Raw genomic sequence first — 9,322 nt, forward strand, 5'->3', positions numbered from 1 at the left:
CACAAGGGGAAAGAGTTAGTCAGCACTTCTGGGGAAGAGTATTTCTCCAGGAACGTTATCGCAACTTAGTCCTATATTACAGGGAGAAAGCACTGGGCTAAACTGAAGCCCTGGTTTTATCACTAGCTAGTTCTGGGCTTACACAGATCCTTTCACCTCAGTGAGCCTCTGCTTCCTTAGCTGTAAACTGAGACCCACACACAGGCCAGTGGGAGATGAAGGGAGACTCTCTGTTGGAAGTGCTGGCTACACTGTAAAGTGTGGTGCAGATAAAGGGTTTCTCAGGACCCACCCTAATCAGCACTCAGTTAAAGCACAACCAAGATATGAACGCGCAGAGGCCATCGCCCTGGCTTGTACAGTGATGACCATTGGCTGAATATCCAGAAGTCCTGGGCCTCCATTTGTCCCTTCCTGATCCAGGAAACAGATGAACACTTAGGGAGGCTCTAACATGACTGAAAGGAGCAGATAGAAACTGCCAGACCAATGAGGGTCTGGGTCTTATCTCTGGTTGCCATGAGAAACGCCCATCTCTCCTACAGATCACCCCTCCCCTTTCTCCACGCTAGCACAGTGGCCCTTCGAGGAGCTCCAGGGCAAGAAGCAGCCCCCGCACTCCCCACCGCCTCTTCCCTTACTGTGTTCTTTTCTCTTCTGCAGGTCACAGGATTCCTGTTCATCTGATAGTAGCGTTTACTGCTTGTTATGTTTATCTGTTACTAAAGTGAAATATTCTACTGAGTACTTACCATGTAAAAGGCTTTGCTCTGGTCATAATCCTTGATTGCTTAATTCATGTTTTCAGAATGTGCATCTTTATATGTGTTGATCCCTCTAAGGAATGAGATCACTTGAGATACATGCATTCTCCCACCATCCAGCACATTGGAGTCGACAGCTAAATGTCAATGCTCAGTCAAGTCCCTCTCCCGGCCCACTCCCCTACTGCTGCTGCTGCTGCTGCTAAGTCACTTCAGTCGTGTCCGACTCTGTGCGACCCCATAGATGGCAGCCCACCAGGCTCCCCTGTCCCTGGGATCCTCCAGGCAAGAACACTGGAGTGGGTTGCCATTTCCTTCTCCAATGCATGAAAGTGAAAAGTGAAAGAGAAGTCGCTCAGTCGTGTCCGACTCCTAGCAACCACATGGACTGCAGCCCACCAGGCTCTTCAGTCCATGGGATTTGCCAGGCAAGCGTACTGGAGTCGGGTGCCATTGCCTTCTCCGACTCCCCTGCTACAGCTTTGCTATATCACAGTAGTGAGTGAAACACATAATAATAAAAGTGAAACAGACCCAGCTTAAAAAGTTTGGAAATATATAAAATATAAATTTTCTTATAATCCTACCATCCAGTGATAACTTTTATTAATATTTTGAAGTGAAATGAAAGTCACTCAGTGGTGTCCAGCTTTTTGTGACCCCAAGGACTCTACAGTCCATGGATTTCTCCAGGCCAGAATACTGGAGTGGGTAGCTGTTCCCTTCTCCAAGGGATCCTCCCAACCCAGGGATTGAACCCATGTCTCCCGCATTGGAGGCAGATTCTTTACCAGCTGAGCCACCACGGAAGCCCAAGGATACTGGAGTGGGTAGCCTATCCCTTCTCCAGCGGATCTTCCTGACTCAGGAATCAAACTGGGTCTCCTGCTTTGCAGGTGGATTCTTAACCAACTGAACTACTAGGAAAGCCATTGATTAATTAATTAATATTTTAGTACATTTTATTTGAACTTTCTTTTATCTATGTCTTCATCTAATAAGGAAGCATCTATGTGTAAAGTTTTACACTTCATTTTTTCCCATGCCATTATACATTTTGAAAGCATGATGCTGTATAATATTACATTATATTGATGAGTCATCTAAGTTATCAATTTTCTTATTAGACACATAGGCTGCTGTCAAGTTTTTAACTATTAAAAAACATTATTGTAATGAGAATTTTTTTTGCATCTATGCCTACATGTCTGCATGTCTACATCTCTGATTATTCCTCTTGAATGTAGTCATGGAATTTAAATTACTATTTAAAGGGTACAGAACCTCTAAAGTTATTGGTTTATATTGCCAGATTGCTGTCAGAAAGTTTTCTCTTTTCTGTCCCATCAGCAAAGAAGAATGCCTGGTTTATTATTCCTGGACAAACATTAATTATCTTTTTCAACATCTACACATTTGATTAGTACAGATGAATTTCAATTTTTCCTTTCCATATTTCTTTGATCATTAGTGAACTTAACATTTTTATATATTTGTGAGAAACATTGTTTCTTCTCTGAATTATCTGTTTATGTTTTTGATCATTAAAAAAAATGAAGTGTTCATATTTTTCCTGTTGGTGTGCTGCAGATGCATTATTGAAAGTTTTACAAACCATTTTAAAATCAACTGCATATTTTTTTATGCCACTTCGTCCATGGTCACCTTAGAAGAAAGACCAATTCCAGATGCAAAGGGCACTTCCTTTGGTTATTTTGGGTAATTGAATCATTTCTTCTTTGTATAAAGAATGCACAAGAGAATGTGAGTGCAGTTTTTTCCTCAACACACTTGCTTTCCATTAACTGGATTTTTTTTGTGCTGAAATAGATTTACAGATCCATCAAACCAGAGGATGCTGCTGGCAGAAAGATGAGTCTGGTCTGGTGTTAATGCAAGAAGATCCCTGTGGTATAGTCGCAGAAAGTTGGACCATACAGAAAATTTTCTTTCTCTGCCTTTTTTCCTTCTTTGTGTCTTTCTTTTTACTTACTGTAATTGTAACGTGTTCGGAATGGCTTAACTCCTTTGATAATACATATTTTTAATAAAGTCTCTGTTTTTTACATTTTCCCCAGGTAATATAGATTCCTAAAAGCATTGAAAGAATAAAAACTTTTTTTTGAAGTCCATTCATAAGAGGCACAACAGGAATTCATCACAGAAACTTCAATCAACCTTTAAGAAATAAATCAAGCTTCAACAATTCCATTGAGATAGGTGTTAGTATGATCTTGATTTTACAGGCTTAGAGAAGTTAAGCAATTTGCTCTAGATCAACAGCCAGAAAAGCAACAACACCAAAACTTGGACCCAGTTCTGCTGATGCTGAAGTGCCCATTCCTGTCTGTACTGCTCGGCTAACCTAGTTAGTTGTAGTTCTTAATTACATGTGATCAGCAAGCTCTAGTTACCATCTTTATGTGTGATCAGAAAGCCTATAGTGGATCCATGAGGCGGGAAACAGGCACAGTGTTGGGACATCAGCCAAAGGATTGGACCTTGAGGCTAGGAGAGTCAGCAAATGTGTGAGTGAGAGAGAATCTTTACTAGAGGCCAGAGGGACCATCTTCTGGCAAAACAGCAAAAGAGGGAGTTGAACATACTGGGATAGAAAGACAAAGGGATGGTTAGTGAAGGAGTCAAGGTGGTTTCTTTTCCTCCTCAAAGACTTCAGGATCTCCATGTTTGAGTCTTTCTCAGAAGAATTGTAAAAATCTATGGAGTTTCTAGGGCTACAGGGAAGAAGAGGAGGCCCCAGAAAGATGGAATTGAGCCAGGTAAGCTATCAAGGTGTAGAAATAAAGACCCAAGAGCAGAGGGCTGGGCTTCAGGCATGATGGAGCTCGAACAGGAGAAAGGCACAGCAACAGGGGAATGGACGCTTTTCTCGCGTAGGCTATGTGATGAATTGTTCTCTTAAATTTCCGTCTGCGACCAGAACTGGGATGTGGACAAGGGGAGAGAGTGCTTTCTCCTTCGGTGCAGCAGACCCTCTAAGACAGTGGCTTCCATTCTTTTTTTGGATTATGACTCACAGCATAGAGTACCTTTTCTCTCACAAACAAGTAACATATACATACATATGAAATGAAGCAATATTCCATGGGACAGTGCTTATGCTTATTATGCAAGCTACATGCTGATATTTTCTACTCTCATCTGTTTCGTTTGAGCAAAAGTACTGGCACAACTCATGAAACTGATTTCTCAATCCTTGAAAGGATTATGGCTTAATGAATGAAAAAATCACAGTTCTGAGTTACACCATGTATCAACAAGTAGAATGCCACAGAAGCCATCGTTTGGCTCTTATGAGCCACAGTTAACAACATGGATGTTGCATGCAGAATTTTTTCCAAGGCGAAGAGATAAAAAAGAAAGATTTTAATTCTGGTTAGCCTGTGTCCTTATAGCTTGCAAATAACTTCCACTGCAGTAGATTTGGGATTATCCAGATTGTGATTCTGTAAGGAGGGATTGGAAACTTGTTCTGAATAGATGCAGAAGTTTCCTGAGTACCATTTAAGTTCAGTTGTGCTAAGCCCGAGATAGGGTGAAATCCCTCGTGAGCTTCCCAGGACCCCTTGGCTGTGCACACAAAGAGAACTTGGCTTTTCTTGTTTGGCCCTTTGCTCCTTCCTATTTGATTGAATTTGAAGAGGAACTGTTTGCCTTTGGCCGCACATCCTGAATCACAATCAGGATGCTGCTGGCACAGAAAACCTGCTCCCACCCTTGCCTGAAATAACTGAACAGGGAAATAGAGTTCCTTCCCTCCCCAACCTTAAAGAAAGAGGCTCATAATTTATGGTGTGCTGGCAATACATCAGAAGTCAGTTCAGTCACTTACAGTAAAATCAAGGAGGGCAGAACAATGAATATAAAGTGAAATTGAAACACCTCATTAAAGGGACAGATTGTTCAGTGGACACCAGGATAATGAAGCTGTGGTCTTTGTTAGCCAGAGACCAGTGGCCTTCAGAGATGGTTCCTTCTCAGCAGAGTATGAAAAAAGCTATAAAGCTACATCCTCAGCTTTTCCAGTTCTTCAACAAAATGTTTTATTCGAACTGTCTATCAGGGACAGTGCTACCAGGGTATATTGTTTCCCTAGGGCTGCTGTAACAAGTTACTGTAGAATTGCGGGCTTTGAGCAACAGCATTTATTCCTTCATACTTGTGGAACCCAAAAGTTTGAAGTCAAGGCATTGTCAGAGCTTCAGTCCCTTTAAAGGTTCTAGAGGAGAATCTTTCCTTATGTTATCCAGCTTTTGGTGATCCTTGCGTTCTTTGGCTTGTGGCAGCATCATTCCAATCTCTGCCTCCAGCTTCATGTGACTTTTCCCTCCTTCTAAGTCAGTGTCTTTCTCTTCCCTGTGTTTCTTATAATGATACTTGTCATTGGATTTAGGGTCCAGCCACATGAATATTCCAGGTTGATCTATCTTTATTTATATTTGCAGAGGCATTCTTTTCCAAATAAGGTCACATTCATAGGTACTGGTGGGTTAGCACATGGTTATGTCTTTTTGAAGGCCACCATTCAAGCCACCATACAGAGGATACAGATTTGAAAAGGAGAGGGTTGTTTTTCTTAAGGAGCTTAGTTGAGGGTTGAGGGGCTCTTATGAGTGGGGCAGAGATGGAGTGTGCTTTCTTTTTTTTTTTTTAACTTTTGAACTCTACAATTTTCTGGCATCTAGAAATCACTATAAAAAGTCATCAGGTTGGAAAAACAAGTCCAGTCTGAATGGAGAGGATTAATACTGGCCCACCTGGATCTGTTTGGTCTGGCTGAGTTCAGCCAACCCTGTTGGTTGTCTGGAGGTTTGGGGGAGTGGGCAGGAAAATGAGAGAAAGCTGAAGCCTGTGAGTTAGTTGGGATTTTTGATGGTTACATTGCTGGGAGGTGAGGAGCTGGACACCATGAAATAGGTCATTGGCTTTCTCTGTGGTGGACACAGAAAAGGGGAGCGTTTGTGTCTGCCTCCCAGCCCAGGTCAGAGCATTTAGGCCCTGGTGGGTGACCTCAGTGGCCAAGGCAGCCACCCATAGAGGTCTTCTCCTTCACTCCAAGGCCTTGGGTCAAATGATCTGCCAGAGCCTGGTGTGGTGGAGGAGGGCAGGTACTACCCCAAGTCATTGTGGGAACAAGACAGAGAAGTTCTGCTCATTTCTCTTTTTGGGACAGAGTTTTTATAATCTCTGCAAATTATCACTTGCTGGTCTTTATACTTTCCTGGGACTTTACCTTCTTCATGATAGTTTATTATATTAAAAAGGCTCTTGGTAATAGATATTATGGAATTATTGTTAATGGGCTTCCCTGGTAAAGAATCTGCCTGCAATACAGGAGCTGCAGGAGATACGGCTTCTATCCCTGGCTGGGTTGGGAAGATCCCCTGGAGGAAGACATGGCAACCCCCTCCAGTATTCTTGCCTGGAGAGTCCCATGGACAGAGGATCCTGGTAGACTACAATCCATAGGGTCATAAACAACTGGACATGACCAAAGTGACTTAGTATGCACACATATTGTCAATACCTTGGGTATAATACACTTGTGACGAAGAACATCTTTATTCTTAAAGAGCACAAGCTGAAGTAATTTATGAGGGTTACTAATGTTGACAGTTTCCAATATTTCAATGAAAATGTACATAGATAAGCCTACTACTACTACTACTAAGTTGCTTCAGTCGCGTCCGACTCTGTGAGACCCCGCAGACGGCAGCCCACCAGGCTCCCCTATCCCTGGGATTCTCCAGGCAAGAATACTGGAGTGGGTTGCCATTTCCTTCTCCAATGCATGAAAGTGAAAAGTGAAAGGAAGTCGCTCAGTCGTGTCCGACTCTTAGCGACCCCATGGACTGCGACCCACCAAGCTCCTGCGTCCATGGGATTTTCCAGGCAAGAGTGCTGGAGTGGGGTGCCATTACCTTCTCCAACAGATTAGCCTAATACCACAAAAATGTTAATTGCTAAGTCTAGGTGTAAGGTATGTGGATGTTCATTGTTCTTTCAACTTTTTCTATGCTTGAAATTATTTTTAATAAAAATCTAAGGGCAGACTGGAAAAGAAAGATTTTGAAACAGAGTCTTTGACCTATGTTTCATGGGCTCTGTGGGGAGACGTGGATGGGCTTCAGGGACCAGGAAGCTTGAAAATGTACATTTCAGCCTGTGTGTGTGTGTGTGTGTGTGTGTGTGTTTCTATCCTCATTATGGTTAAAGTTTATTATTTGCAGCTCTTTCCTGATTCTCAAATGAATCTATGACTCTTCTTTCTCAAGACTGAACACCAATGCTTACAACTAGAGGTAAATTTTTATGCATTATACCTTTTGTAAATGGATACAAATAGCCAGAGTCTGTTACTGATGTATCATTAGTACTTTGTTGCAAAATTTGAGTTCATTTATATATATAAAATGTATATTAATCTTTATATTCATTAACACATTTCTTGATTCTTTTCCTATCATTGTTGATGTTTTAGACTTTTTCACAAGTTTAAAATACTACTTGCTAGTATGAACATATATGTTTAAGCTTGCACAAATTTAAAACTGAAATAATCATTTTGGTATTTTTCTAGATTATAAAAGTAACATAGACCCACAAAATATAACTTGTAAAATACAGAAATGTATAAAAAAGGAAGTAAAATTACCATTAACCCATGCTCCAGAGGTAGATGCTGTTAATATTTTGTTGAATTTCTTCCTTTTGGTGGTTTGGCACCTGTGTGTCTGCATATATATGTAGACACTTTATTGCTTCCCCAATATTTTGATAAAGAAGAATTCAAATGGATTTCTCCAGTCTTCATAAATCAGTCAGTCAGTTCAGTTACTCAGTCATGTCCGACTCTGCAACCCCATGAATTGCAGCACGCCAGGCCTCCCTGTCCATCACCAGCTCCCGGAGTTTACCCAAACTCATGTCCATCGAGTTGGTGATGCCATCCAGCCATCTCATCCTCTGTTGTCCCCTTCTCCTCCTGTCCCCAATCTCTCTCAGCATCAGGGTCTTTTCCAATGAGTCAACTCTTTGCATGAGGTGGCCAAAGTATTGGAGTTTCAGCTTCAGCATCAGTCCTTCCAAAGAACACCCAGGGCTGATCTCCTTTAGGATGCACTGGTTGGATCTCCTTGCAGTCCAAGGGACTCTCAAGAGTCTTCTCCAACACCACAGTTCAAAAGCATCAATTCTTTGGCGCTCAGCTTTCTTCACAGTCCAACTCTCACATCCATACATGACCACTGGAAAAACCATAGCCTTGACTAGACGGACCTTTGTTGGCAAAGTAATGTCTCTGCTTTTGAATATGCTACCTAGGTTGGTCATAACTTTCCTTCCAAGGAGTAAGCATCTTTTAATTTCATGGCTGCAATCACCATTTGCATAAATATGGTTGTTCAAATCTACATTTTTAGGTTTTCTTGAAGCCAAGATTTCCTTGAAATCTCTTGTCTTCTGAGTACTTACTTTGTTTTTGCTCTTGTTTTTCTGTCACTAATCTGTGTCCAGCTCTTTGCGATCCCATGGATTGCAGCACGCCAGGCTCCCCTGTCCTTCACTATCTCTTGGATTTTGCTCAGATTCATGTGCATTAAATTGATGATGCTGTGTAACTATCTCACCCTGAGCAATAGTATTTATATTCACCCTCTATAGTTATAGTTTATTTTGCCCCATTGAGTTGCTTCCCTGAGATGGGTAAGAAAAAAAATTTTAAGTCCATACTGGTTGTTAAGGATAGAACCAAAGCACAGTTGACCCCAAATTGTTGGAAATCTGGGTGGCTGGGGTTGGGGATGGGGAAATCTGAATAAACCCTGATTTGTGTGTAGCTTGTTTTTACAGATTTGATATTTGGTGAAGTCAGAAAAGTGTAAAGGAAAAAAGCTATGGTTGCCTACATGAGCCACTGTTGGGAGCCAGGACATGTCATGGGGCAGAAGAGAGATAAAGGGACCTGGAGAGACTGGCTGTGTGGCACTTGCCCTCTTCTGATTTTCAGTGGCAGTTGGTGAGGCCCTAATTACGTTGATTTGAACCAGAGTTATTTGTTTACTTAGGTAAATGGATGTAAAAAAAGCCCCAGCAAAGCATCTGGTACTTAAATAACACAAAACAAATATAATTCCCTCATGTCATATTAGACCATGAGTTCTTGGGAGGTATTTGTATTGTTTCATGCAGCAAAGAAGAGCATGGGGCTTGGATCCAGATAAACCTGTTTAGGGTGCTAAGTTTGCCTCTATTAGCAGTGTGACCTTGGGAAACTTGCTTAATAAGGATAGTAATAGTTTCTATCTTTTTGGGTCTTGAAGGAATTAAATAAAATCATTCCTATAACAAAGATATATATCAAGGGCTAACTACATTCAGAGCACTGTTTTAAGCACTTTAGTTGTGACCATCTTATTGAATTCACATAAATCTGTATGCTAGGTGCTATCATCCCCATTTTGCAGACAATAAAACTGAGGCACAGAGAAGGTTAGTAACGTGCCCAGGGTCACAAAGCTATTACCCAGGTGAACTGG

Source organism: Bubalus kerabau, chromosome 2, assembly GCF_029407905.1.
Source record: "Bubalus kerabau isolate K-KA32 ecotype Philippines breed swamp buffalo chromosome 2, PCC_UOA_SB_1v2, whole genome shotgun sequence".
In the NCBI taxonomy this organism is placed as follows: Eukaryota; Metazoa; Chordata; class Mammalia; order Artiodactyla; family Bovidae; genus Bubalus; species Bubalus kerabau.